The following is a 14,145-nucleotide window of genomic DNA, read 5'->3' on the forward strand; positions in this document are numbered from 1 at the left end:
TTGCTTTACTCCCCCGTCTTCACCTACATGATAAACATCAAAAGCACTACCGAATACTCGAGATACAATAATTATTCGCGATAAATATAATCAAACTAATTACTTGTAATTAATTAATAAAATGAGCTTTTTAACATTTAAAGCACACAAAATCGAGTCAAATATAAGATAAAATCATGGGTAAAATGACGCTAAATTACTACTTATCAAATCACAGAGTCAATATTAATGATCCTGTGATTTTACGGGCTCTAAAACTAGTTGCTTTTTAAAAAGATATGATACAAGCAAAAATTGAAAAAGAATAATTGTTAAATTTTTAGATGATAATACACTATAACGTTTTTTTTCCCAAATAGGTAGTATAGTATAACTAGTATTGATAGCAAGTTTAGGAGGAATAAAATTAAATAGGCAAGTTTCAGAATTATGGTCAAGTGAATAACTTATATAAGGAAAAAAAAATATAAACCTTAATAAAAAAGCATATCAAACGTTCATGTACACTGGCCTTTAAAATATGCCTTAAATAATTACATTAAATGCTACAGCTACTCTTCTATAGGACCGTCCTGTAGCATAAGGCTGATCCAATAAGAGATATTAGCCCAATAAAAGTGTTTTTGGCAAAAAAAAAATGCAGTTTCTAAAACGTGGAGAGAGTAAAAAAATAAAACTACACCTAAAAAAATACACCGTACAAAACTGAAAGTTTTTATTCAATTGGATTTCACCACTATCTAATTGTAGGAAACTAGCAATGTATCATTACCCAAGTATTGTAGTGTAGGCTGTGTAGCCGTGTAGTACCATTGCTCATCAACACAAAAACACAGTACTCTATGAAAATCTTAATGTAATGGCTTATAAACTCGTAAGTAGAGCTTATCTATCATATTTAAATTACGTACCCGATCATATGAATACACGAATTCCGAATTTGTGTCCGAATCTTCCCCATATCAGTCTTATGGCATGGAATGTTCAAGGAACTGGAAAGAAAGGTAAAGTGAGTGCGATTAAAGAAGTAGTTCGCACATATAAACCTATAGTACTAGCTTTAGTCGAAACTCAAATGGGTGGAGACCATGTTGACAAATTAAGGGATATCCTCGGCTACGATGGTCATTCAAGAGTTAATGCTATTGGTTTTAGTGGAGGTATTTGGGTATATTGAAAAAAGGATATAGTATCAGTTAATCCTATTGAAGAGCATCAACAAATTATAACTATCGAAATATCACGAAATGAGGAATTGCCATGGTTCTTTTCCGCGGTGTATGCTAGTCCCGATTCTTCTAACCGTCGAGAACTTTGGGCAGAACTGGAATCTTTTGCTCGTAATAATAATCGACCGTGGCTCCTTGCATGCGACTTTAATAAAACTCGGTCTTTAAGTGAGAGACACATAGGTGACTATAATACAGCGCGTTGATGCGATGATTTTAATAACTGGATAGAAAACTGCGAATTTATTGAATTAGCATTTACAGGCCCGACACACACTTGGGCAAGGAGGAATTATGTCGAGACAAGGCAAAGTGCTAGACTAGATTGTGCTCTTTGCCATGAGAGTTGGGGAACTTTGTTTAAAGAAGCCATGGTCCGTCACTTGCCTGCTATTCAGTCTGACCACTGCCCACTTCTTATTTCTCCTAATGGTTTCACACCTATCCAGGCCGTCAACGGACCTTTTCTCTTCCAAGCCTGCTGGATGACCCACGAGAAGTTCAAGGATTTTGTCGAATCTAGTTGGCCTTCCAATGGTAATTTCCCTCATCGACTTGAGACCTTGTCTAAGAGCTTACAAGACTGGAATTCAGATGTATTAAGAGATATCTTTAAACGAAAACGAACTCTTCTCGCTAGGATTGGAGGCTGCCAACGCGATTTAGCCATTGCTAGGACAAGTAATTTAATCAAATTAGAAGCTAAACTTCGTAAAGAACACGATGATGTCCTAGCACAGGAGGAAATTTTATGGTACCAAAAACCAAGATTGGATTTTATAAAGGATGGTGATCGGAATACCTCTTACTTTCATGTAAGCACTCTAGTTCGTCGATGGAGAAATAAAATTACTACTATTAGAAACAATGAAGGAGAGTGGGTAGCTGATCCCGGTGATGTAAAGAAGATAGTGGTCGATTACTTTAAAGCGCTCTATACGGATGATAACGAACAAGATACCAACGACTTGCTTCCATGGAATTTGTTTCAAGAGTTTAACAATAAAGATTGGAAGTGGCTCACTAGACCTTTCACTATTACGGAAATCCAAAAGGTTATTAACTATATGGGGTCTCTTAAAGCTCCTGGTCCTGACGGTTTTCAAGCACTTTTCTATCAAAAGCATTGGCCTCTTATTGAGTCATCGTTGTGCTCTATGGTTATTAATGCCCTTGAAGGTAAGAGAATGCCGGAAGGTCTTAACGACACTCATATTGAATTGATTCCGAATGTAAACTCCCCAGAGTACATCTCACATTTTCATCCGATAAGTCTTTGTAATGTCGCATATAAGATTATCAGTAAGACCTTAGCTAATCGCATCAAGAAAGTGGTTCCTCATATAATCTCCGAGACGCAAAGTGGTTTCGTTCCAGGCCGACAAATTACGGATAATATTGTAATATTTCAAGAGGCTATCCATTCAATGCGAAAGAAGAAGGGGAAGACCGGTATTATTGCTATAAAGATCGATTTGGAGAAAGCGTATGATAGGCTTCGTTGGATCTTTATCCAAGACACGTTAAATGACATGTGCCTTCTTGGGCCATTAGTTGACGTTGCGATGGACTGTGTTACTTCAACTCGTATGCAGGTTTTGTGGAATGGAGAATAAAAGGAGCAATTCATTCCATCGAGAGGAGTAAGACAAGGAGACCCTCTTTCGTCATATCTCTTCGTAATGTGTCTTGAAAAGTTGCAACAAGCCATTGATCAGGAGGTTCGTAATCAGAATTGGAAGCCTATAATAATCTGTCGAAACGGTCCATGTATTACCAATCTTTTTTTCGCGGACGACATGGTCTTATTTGGTGAAGCGACTAAGGAGCAAGCCTTAGTTATGAAGTTCGTCCTTGATAATTTCTGCCAAGTATCGAGAGAAAAAATTAGTATGGCAAAATCACGAGTCTTCTTTTCACAAAATACGGCCCATGAAACTCGGGCAGATGTTAGTAGAGCTCTTGGGTTTTAAGAGACAGGCAATCTCGGGACATATCTTGGTATGCCAACTATCAATTAGAGGGTTACCCTTCAGACTTTCACGCATCTTGAGGAGAAAGTAAATCAGTGATTGGCAGGGTGGTCGACTAAGAGACTATCGCTTGCAGGCCGCAATACTATTGTCCAGTCTACCTTGTCGACAATAGCAAATTATAGCATGCAATCAACGAAGATTCTAAGGTGAGTGTGTGACTCGATTGGTATAAAATCTCGTCGTTTCCTATGGGTTGGAACCGATACTAAGAAGTCGATTCATCTTATTTCATGGGAAAATTTACAAAAACCAAAATCTGTCGGAGGTTTAGGACTATTATCCGCAAGATAATCCAACGCGGCCTTCCTCACCAAGCTGGGTTGGAGAGTTTTAGCTGAACCGGCTAGTCTTTGGTCACGTGTCCTTAGGGCCAAGTATTGCAACAACCGTTGCGACATCGATATGTTCCAAGCTAAGACAAACATGTCTAATATTTGGGCGGGAATATCATCTAAAGCCAAAACAATTGTCCGAGGTACAGTCACAGCTGTTAGGAACGGACGAAAAACTCTATTTTAGGACCATGCTTGAGTTGATGGCTATTGCCTAAGTGACCATAATATAGCTCCAATTCCAAACGATATCTTGGGTGCGACAGTGAGCGAAATGTGGTGCGCAAATTATGGATGAAAATGGCACCTATTCTCTAACATGTTGCCACAATATATTCTTCAAAAAATTGCTTCTATCTCGCTTATAAACGATCCCGACATGGAGGATTTGCTCTATTGGCAAGGCGCTTCATCAGGTAAATTTACACTTAAATCTGCCCTTGGGTTTCTTCATGGTATTGATCCTTATACCACGCCTGAGTCCCCTGTTTGGAGGGTAATTTGGCGATTACCGGTGCAACAACGGGTTCGGATGTTCCTTTGGGTAGCTTTCCATTGCAGGTTAATGGTGAATGTCAATAGAGTCTTTAAAAATATGGGCGAGGATCCTAAGTGCCCGAGGTGCGATGGGGACGAAAAAAGAACAGAGAATCTCCTCCGTTCATGTCCTGTTTCGAAGCAAATATGGCCCACGCTTGGTATTGAGTATTCTAATTCCTCGTTTTACAACTCCCTGTTTGTCGATTGGTTAACAACAAATGCCACAAATAACACAACTGTTATTGATATGAATTGGCCGATTTACTTTCATATTACTTGTTTGTGGATTTGGAAATGGCGAAATAATGTAGTGTTTGGTCGAGAAGGAGAAAACCCGGCGAATGCCCAAGACTTCCTCTACTATCAAGTTGAAACTACTAAAAGGGCTTTCGATAGGTATAACATTTTTACTCCCCCACAAATTTCTCCTAGCGTGGAAATTTTTATCAGGTGGTCTCCTCCAGCTCACAGATGGATCCTTCTCAACACCGACGGGGCTTCTAAGGGCAACCCGGGCTCAGTAGGGGGAGGTGGCATTTTCCGTGATGAAACGAGTAACTTTATTACTGCTTTTTATTTATCTTGTGGTATATGCTCGTCTATGAAGGCAGAGTTGCTTGCACTTTTAGCTGGGTTCGAAAGAGCCAAAGCACTTCATTTGTTAAAATTATTGGTCCATATGGATAACTCTCCTTGCGTTGATATCATCAAGGAAGATCATCTTGTAAGTAACATTCTGAATTTATCGTCAAGAGCTGCAAGGATTTGATTAATGAGGACCATTGGACAATCAAGCTGGAGCATACCTATAGAGAGGCCAATAGAGTTGTGGATCTACTAGCAAATAAAGGAGTTTTTTGTAGTACTAGTCTGACGCATCTAGATGATCCTTTGAATGAGTTACATCCTATTCTTAAAGAGGACATATTTGGGGTAGCTATTCCCCGTGTAATAGCGAATCATTAACTTCGAGGCTTTGCCCCTATTTCGTACCAAAAAAAAAGAATAGATTAAAAGGTCAAGTTCCTAAGTTAAAAACACATGATTTCTAAATTAAAAAGTGAGTTATCTAAAATTAAAAGATTATAATGGTTTACTTTATAAATCTGAATTTTGATCATTTGTTTATTATCAAGAACAACTAGAGTACATGATTATTAATGTTATAAGGTTTTCAACTATTAAATTTCGTAACGTCCACATTAACTATGTGAGTTACTACTTCATCCTTATTACAATGCTAATAACAACCCCATTTAATATGTCATTATTCACGACATTTATGTGTGACTTAATGGGTGTTTATTAGGGGTGTTATGGTGCCATTGTAACTTCTCTATGTGAGGTTACAAATAGCTGATATAACCATATTGTGTATAAAAAATAATACACACATTCACACAGGCATTACACAAAAACAACAACTTCTCTAGTTGCTAAGTCCACCATCAATGTGGGACTTGAGATTTGGGGTGTGGATATATTCCGGGACTCTAGTAGTTGTCGGAGGTACGATATATGGTAGTGGGCAGTTAGCGAGCACAATGATGCGATCGCTTCCGCATTAAGGTATGTCTTTATACGAACAAATGTGTTTTGCTACTGTCCCTTCTTATACGCCTTGGGATGTACATAATTGTATGAACTAATTTTGTACATGTCATATTCATTTCTTTAGAAGTGTGAAAGTTTTGATATTGTTCGGCCTCCTAGATTGCATGATACCCTTTGCTCAATTTTCTTTTATACGAATATGTTTCGAAGGTAAAAGAAATAACTCTAAATGATGTGTTCATTATATCATAAAGAATATGTATAAGCTGTGAAACTGACCATCATCATAATTAAAAAGGTGGCTGACCAATGTGAGGTAGTTGTGCGGTCGACGGTTGTGTCGAATCCAGTGTCATTATCATCGCCTAATTTACAAGATGACGATGTTTCTGAATTAGTAAGCGAATTAGAGGCGGCGTGTGTAAGTCACGCATCGACCCCAATGAAGCGCGTAGCGGTCATTTTTCAACGAGACACGTTTTTACAGGAATTTCGACACGATGGTGAATATGAGTTTTCTGGGTAGTATGAACCTTAGAAAGATAGCACGTGTGTGTCACGGTTGTCGCCCGTCGGCTGAGCCATGCTTGGAGGCTGGTTACCGGTCGTTTAAACCATGTGCCACAAAACTAATGTGAAAGTTTGGGTAATTTAACTTGACGACTCCTCCGGTCAATTTTTTTTTGTGGTGGTAATGTCTTATAAGTTTATGATAACATAAGTCTTGGCGATTATGTTGATTCTTCCTTCTTTGTGCAAGAGGGATAGAGAATTGGGTGATGCAGGAGTAAAAGACCAGTAAAATGGCAAATATTTTTTTAGTATGACTAATTGATGTCTTGGGAGTGGGGGATTTGTTCCCTCTCTGTACTGTAGGAGTCTATGAATAACAGGGATTGAAATTGGAATACATTGATACTCCGTCGAATGTTTTTCTGTCTTAGTTATAGGTTTTTATTATTAGTTCCTCTATATTTGAGTGCGTGATTCCGTATTACAAATCCGTTTTCATAATGTACTGGTTTCATATATATTTTTTGCTTAAATATCACTATGACATTATGAGTTTATAATGGTACCCATTTATTTGGTTAAAAGTACGATTATATGAATGTGTTTCATATTAAGCACGTGTACCCATATAAATAAGGTTTATATGAATAATTAAATATCTTAGTGATTTTATACCTTCTAATATTTTATGAATATGTTTCATGAAAAACATGGACCATGTGAATTTGTTTCATATGTGTAATTAAATATCTTATTGATGATTTTAATTATGTCCTATAACATTTTGTGAATTTATTTCGTAAAATTTATTCCATGCTAATTAGTTTAGCCAATATACGATTATATGAATATGTTCATATAAATTTTTTATCGACCAAATAAATGTGTTTTATATGCATCGTGTGTGGACCATAAAAATATGTTTTCTATGTATAATATTATTTCATGTGTTTAGTTAAATTTCTTCGTGATTTTTGCTATGACGTTGTACTTTATGAATGTGTTTCTTAAAATTTATTTTACGTGTAAATGGTAAATATAAGAGACGATATTTTCTAAGTCAAGTAAAGTAATCCTCGTTTGTAATTTTAGATGTCTAAATGAAATTTGTGGGTTTGAGAAATACTAATGTTCGACTCCGTGTTTCGATTTAACTAGTATATGCTACTCATAATTATTCGTATATTGTGTTTTGCAAGATAGATTAAAATTTACGAATCCGTTTTGTTTATTTTACCTTGTGAAAAATGTGTAATTTTGTATTACATAAGAAAATATCTTATTGACATTTGTTATTCATGAGATTTTTTTAACTTACATACAAGTCTTATATCTTCGTGATATAATAGTATTCGTAAATTTGTTTTATGAAAGGATTTATGTCTTCGTGATATACTTGTACATGCAAATTTGTTTTACATTAGAGACTCTATTATATCTTAGTGATATATAATAATAGTACATGTAAAATTAGTTTTCACACGAGAGATGAGAAAGATTTGAATACATATTAGTTGGGTATACTCATTAAAACTATGATATGTGTTATGATCAAGTTTTTTTTTAGGATTATTTCATAACAATAATCCATCCTATTGGTAGTCTGCAATAATCACTCCATCCTATCAATAATCCCAATTAAATCCAACCTAAGCACCATACCCTCTAATAACGAATCAGCTGATATTTTTTGAAGTTTATGTTGGAATATTTGATAGTTTTTTGACAACCTAGCTGGTATATGTGAAGTTTATGTGTAATATTTTCAAGTGATAAATCAAGAACTTGGTTTATTTGATACACATAAACATTATAAAATATCAGCTAGTTCGTTATTAGAAGGTATGATGTTTAGGTTGGATTTAATTGAGATTATTGATAGGATGGAGTGATTATTGCAGACCACCAATAAGATGGATTATTGTTATGAAATAACCTTTTTTTTTTTTATTTCAACGACGTGCGAATTTATTTTGCATAGTGTTTGTCTAATATCAAAGGTATATTATTGTACATATTAATTTTTTTAGCGGTATTTATAAGGGTGAATGACTAATTTGTTTAGCTGTTTATTAAGGGTTAATGAATTTGTTTCATTTAAAGATTAAATTATTGAAATTTCTCGTTTATGGTGTTTGTGATGATTATGAGCTTAGCGAAATTTTTGAGCGAACAATATAAATGAAAAGATTTTAGTAATTTAATTTTAAATTGTGCCTTAATCCATATACTTGTGTATGATAAAAAGTGTTTTTTTGGTGATTTATTCACCATCATAGTAAAGCGGTTTGAACTTTTGATAATCAGAATGATAAGATTTAGTATCTTATTAATAATCACGATGATTTAAGAAATTGTGATCATTATTATATGATCGAGGTAAAATATCTTACTAATGAGTAAGCTTATGAAAATCCTTCTTATTACCAATATTTGTTCAAATATAGTAAGCTTGTTGCATGCAAAATTGTGTTATTTTGTCTGTAGACTTATTAAGTAGTTTTGAGACATGTCTTACAGCTTATGTAGCGTGAGACTAGATGAAAGTCAATTTTGTTTTGATATAATGTACAAGACTGTGTGTTTTGGCCTGAAAGTGTCAGCATTTTATTTTGTCTTACATGAAATGATGTAATTTTTAAAGACATGATTGACTTATGAGTTATTTTTCTATGGTGATTTGTTTGCCATCCAATTATGAGATTTTGGTGTAAGAAAAATACACTCTTAATGGTTCATAGTCAACATGCTCAATCCTTAGTAAAAGTCTCAAACTTATCGATTCGGGAGAAGAGTTGCTTTTGGTGCTAATGCCTCTCAATACGACTACTAATGGTCTACGTTTTTTTACTATTGAGAACTAGTATCTGGTATTGTGTAATATGTCTGACTTAGTGTCGACAAGAGAATTGTATGGATATACTATAAATTTGGTTCATGTTAGTTTTGAGCCAAATGACATCATTCTCCATCAATTCGAGTTATATGTTAGTTTCTTGCATCTACTGCTAATTCTTGTCCTTTGTGGATTTAGAAATGGAGTGATATTTTTTTATATTTCGTAGTTGTGTAATCCATTGTTTGTTGATGGATAATTCATTATTAGCTATGCTAAACTGTGTTTCAAAGAGGCTTTCTGCTACTTTGATAAGTTAATTTTCTACGCACTTGGAGTGCATAATTATTTTTCAATAATTAGTTTATTGGAAATCGCGGATTCTTTTTTAACCTCTTGTTTATAGTTCGTTATGGCTATGTGTTTGGTCATAATATATATGTTCACCGCATTATTTTTTGGTTCATCTCTTTGATTGCATTTTAATATATTGTCACTATCTATATTTTTATGGTTCATTCTACTTTATTTATTTTATTTGTGGTAGTTAAAATGTTAAGGAGAATCATAATGCCTAAATTTTTTTGTCCTCTTCATTTAAGATGCTTCACGCAATGGGTTTTTTATCCTTTATTTTGTCATTTTATAAACTGTTTGATATGTTCAAACATTTTATGATAAAAGTGAAACCAACTACAAACTTAGAGTCAGAACTCTTAGTATATGTGTTGGTTTTGAATAACTCTTTTATATGTTCAAAGTGTAAATGAGAAAATATATGTGTGTTGATTTTACAATTCCTAATTGTTATGACAAGAGGTTGTTTAAATTGAGGAATTGTGCATCACCTGAGATGGTTAAGTGACGTCTAACGCTGATCAAGTTTTCCTTATAGATTAGGGAGGATTCCTTAAATATGTTTTAAGAAAATTTTGCTCGCTCAAAATGAGTTTTGGATAATAGATGGGTCATTCATGTCTTAACATTTGTCAAACTTTATGTTTAAGTGACCACAATATTTATTCACTTGGATGTGTTTCTAAGTGTTGGTGAAGCCTAGTAAACATTTGTATTGTATTCGTTACAATGCAAAACTATCTCTTGGGGAGTGGGAGAATTTTTGTGAACCCATTGAGGCACCAAGGATAGTTTAAATTATCTTCATGTTTGGGTAGTGGGAGTAGTTCCATGATCCAAGGTAATGATTAGAGTTTGGAGACTAATGAGTAAATATTAAATTGTATGTCAAGTTATAAGGATTAACATAAGGTCGATCCTTATGGTGTTTTGCTCATTATGGAGGATAATGGGAGTTGTTCCATCTATTCGGTTTTGTACCATTTTTAGTAAGTGGGAGCTATGACTTTTAGTAAGTGAGAGTTTTCGCCAAGTAATAGAGATTGTTATTATGAGAGTCGATAGACACTGTGACAATGTGAGTTTATGACAGTTGGGTTTAAGACTATTATGAAATATGTTCTCAAATGTTCGGATTTGTTCCGCTTTTGTTCTCAATTTTGGTCATCTATTTGGATTTTGTTTTCAAATAGATGCAAAGACTATTTTCTCGTATCGAGTTACTCGCGAAAAAGTTATATGCAAAGACTATTGTCTCAGATGATTGAGATGATAAATCTTTGTGTATTTCAAGCTTATTCATGTGTTGAATGTGAAGGAAATGTATATCTTTATACATACTAACATACTCATATATGTCGAAATTAATTTGTCATAAAATTAAATACGGATTTTATGCATGCAAACAATATAATAAAATAGAGAAGAAATCATATCCTTACATTGAAATTTCGGTTCAAATGGGCACAAAAGAAATCTCCTTTTCTTTTGTTCTTGAGCTTTCCTTTAATGGAAGAACAAGATTCAAGTATAGGATCTCTCCTTAGGAATAATACCCAAAGGTAACTCTCAATCTAATTAATATTATTTGAGCTAGTATAATATTAATCTTGTGAAAAATTTGAACAAAAAATATTTGGTTTTAGGTTCTCAAAACCGGTTGAGAAAAGAGGAGAGGAAGATGAATTATTTTATCTCTCTAAAATAATTATATGAAGTGAATGAATAAATTATCTAACACACTATTCCATATAGTGAATGATGAAAATAATAAGTAAAAGAACCCTTGTTCTTTTCTATGTAGAACCGGGTAGGAGGGGGAAGCATGGCCAATGCATGGCCTTTGTGCTCTTACACAAAAGACACTAGGTGTGCATGCCTAAATTAGAGAAATAATGATGAATTCCACTAATCTAAATTAACACAATATGTTAATTATGCCCAATATTTCGGTCCACATTGTAATATGGATTCCATATTATTTTTGTCAAATGTCAATATGTCACATGTCATATGTAACATAAATTGTTTATGTATTTTTAACATATTAAAAATCAACGTATTAATAAAAATACGTCATATACAACAATCAACTTAGTAATTCAAAATTACTTGTACCAAAATATTTCACCAGTTTATAAATCGTATTTATAATAATTCATTCAAATTCAATTGTTTCTTTAAACAATAATTTCATCCGAGTAATGATACAATTCGATTACTCAGACCGTATCTCATTTAATCACATTTCAATTTGATACGTAAATTTTACTTCCAAAATCGTCCGTCAATTTTTCAGGTAATTTAATTAACTCGTAACATTATACGATTAATTAAATGATCAATTAAGAGGATTGCCCTATAGGTATGACCTAGGGGGTCAACTGATCACCACCGTCGCACGACAGTAATGTCAAACTCTAGTCAGCCAATCATTACCGATATATGTTGACCAGTTGACAGTATAAATACTTCCCAATTGTATTCTTTAAAATGAGATTTAATAATGATATTTAAATCATACGATCGCACTATTGTTGAGGACACATTTCCCAACAATCTCCCACTTGTCCTCGACAAGTGTGCATCACAAATTCTCTTGTCCTATTACTATCTCCCACTCAATGCAAGGTGTCTTTCAGGTCGTACTTGCAAGTGATCATATCGAGAGTGGTTTCCTCGATCTGGAGAATAACTGATTGACCGGACTTATCTATCATAGATACTTTCCGAGCGTGGCCACGCATTTCCAGTTCATTACTCCTCGAGTGGCCCTAAGATATTGTTATAACCCTGACTAGGGGTGGACAATTCCTATCGCACTCATTCCCTTCAACTAGCCACAGCCATCATAACCCAAAATATGCCCATTTGACCCCATTTACGAAGGTCGTAGTAACACAAATCAAAGTTAATCTGAAACCGTACCATCTTAGGTGAATAGTCTTTAGTCAAAAGAATCGACTCATTAGAATACTATAGTAGCTCTCGCCACGACCAGGCTATATAAATTTGCCAGAACACTATAAGCGGTCATAAGGCCCGACAAAATGTTCCTAACAGTCTGCCTATGTGATCGACTAGTCATCTCACATGACTCTATGGCACTTGAACTTGCCATCAATCGCCTCACACTCTAGTCACTTCGAGACGTCACCTCATACAAGTGACTATGGGCAAATACTATGTTAATTCGTGTTCACTTTAACGGGGTTCAATTGTCTCTACAACCCGTTTGGATGTAACAATGTATAAATTAAAGATAAAAGCCAAATGTGATTATGAACATGAACAAAAACATCACTTTTTATTTCATTTCAAAATCTAACAAAAACTTGGTACACGTTTAAGTCCCATGGACGTAACATGTCCATCATGCTTAGCCTACGATAAAGGCTTGGTGAGCGGATCGGCTATGTTGTCATCCGTCCCAACCTTACAAATCGCAATTTCCTTTCTTTCAATGAAATCTCTTATTACATGATATTTTCTAAGTACATGTCTAGATCTATTACTAGACTTCGGCTCCTTAGCTTGGAAGATCGTCCCACTATTATCACAATAGAGAGTGATGGGATCATTGGCGGTAGGTACTACTTTTAGACCTTCCGTGAATTGCACGATCCACACAGACTTCCTGGCAGCCTTTCGATCTTTGCTATGTACTCGACCTCCGTTGTAGAATCATGATTCTGACTTCCTTGAAGCTTCTCCACTTACGGCACCACCATTGAGCATGAACACGAAACCAGCTTGTGATTTCAAGTCATCTCTATCTGTTTGAAAACTTGAGTCTGTGTATCCATTAACACGCAACTCAGTGTCTCCTCCAAACACAAGGATAGAATCCTTAGTTCTTCTCAAGTACTTAAGGATGTTCTTGATGGCAATCCAGTGACTCTCACCTGAATTTCCTTGATATCTACTCGTCATGCTCAAGGCATACGAGACATCAGGACGTGTGCATATCATGGCATACATGATTGATCCAACAGCGGAAGCATAAGGGATCAACTTCATGCGTTCAACATCATGGGGTTCGGAGGGACATTGAGTCTTGCTCAATATCGTCCCGGTTACCATAGGTACCAAACCCCTTTTGGACTTGTCCATGCTCAACCGTCGAAGAATCTTATCGACATAAGACTCTTGACTTAGTGCCAATATCCTCTTGGATCTATCTCTATAGATCCGGATACCTAATATGCGTTGTGCCTCTCCTAAATCCTTCATTTGGAAGTGGTTACCTAACCACTTCTTAACAGAAGACAACATTGGAATATCATTTCCAATGAGTAGTATGTCATCGACATACAAGATTAGGAACACAACATTGCTCCCACTGAATTTCATGTATAAACATGGTTCCTCAACAGTTCGAGTGAAACCATTTTCCTTTATAACATGATTGAATCGATGATTCCAACTTCTAGATGCTTGCTTAAGACCATAAATGGATCTTTTAAGCTTGCACACTTTGTTAGGATTTTTAGAATCAACAAAACCTTCGAGTTGTATCATGTACACCTCCTCTTCTAAATGCCCATTTAGAAAAGCGGTTTTGACATCCATTTGCCATATTTCATAGTCATGAAATGCGGCAATCGCTAACATAATCCGTATGGATCTTAGCATGGCTACGGGGGCGAACGTCTCATCATAATGGAGACCTTGGACTTGGGTAAATCCTTTTGCCACTAGCCTAGCTTTGTAGACATCATCATGTCCTTCTATGCCATTCTTGATTT

Source organism: Silene latifolia, chromosome 11 (assembly GCF_048544455.1).
Source record: "Silene latifolia isolate original U9 population chromosome 11, ASM4854445v1, whole genome shotgun sequence".
Classification (NCBI taxonomy): domain Eukaryota; kingdom Viridiplantae; phylum Streptophyta; class Magnoliopsida; order Caryophyllales; family Caryophyllaceae; genus Silene; species Silene latifolia.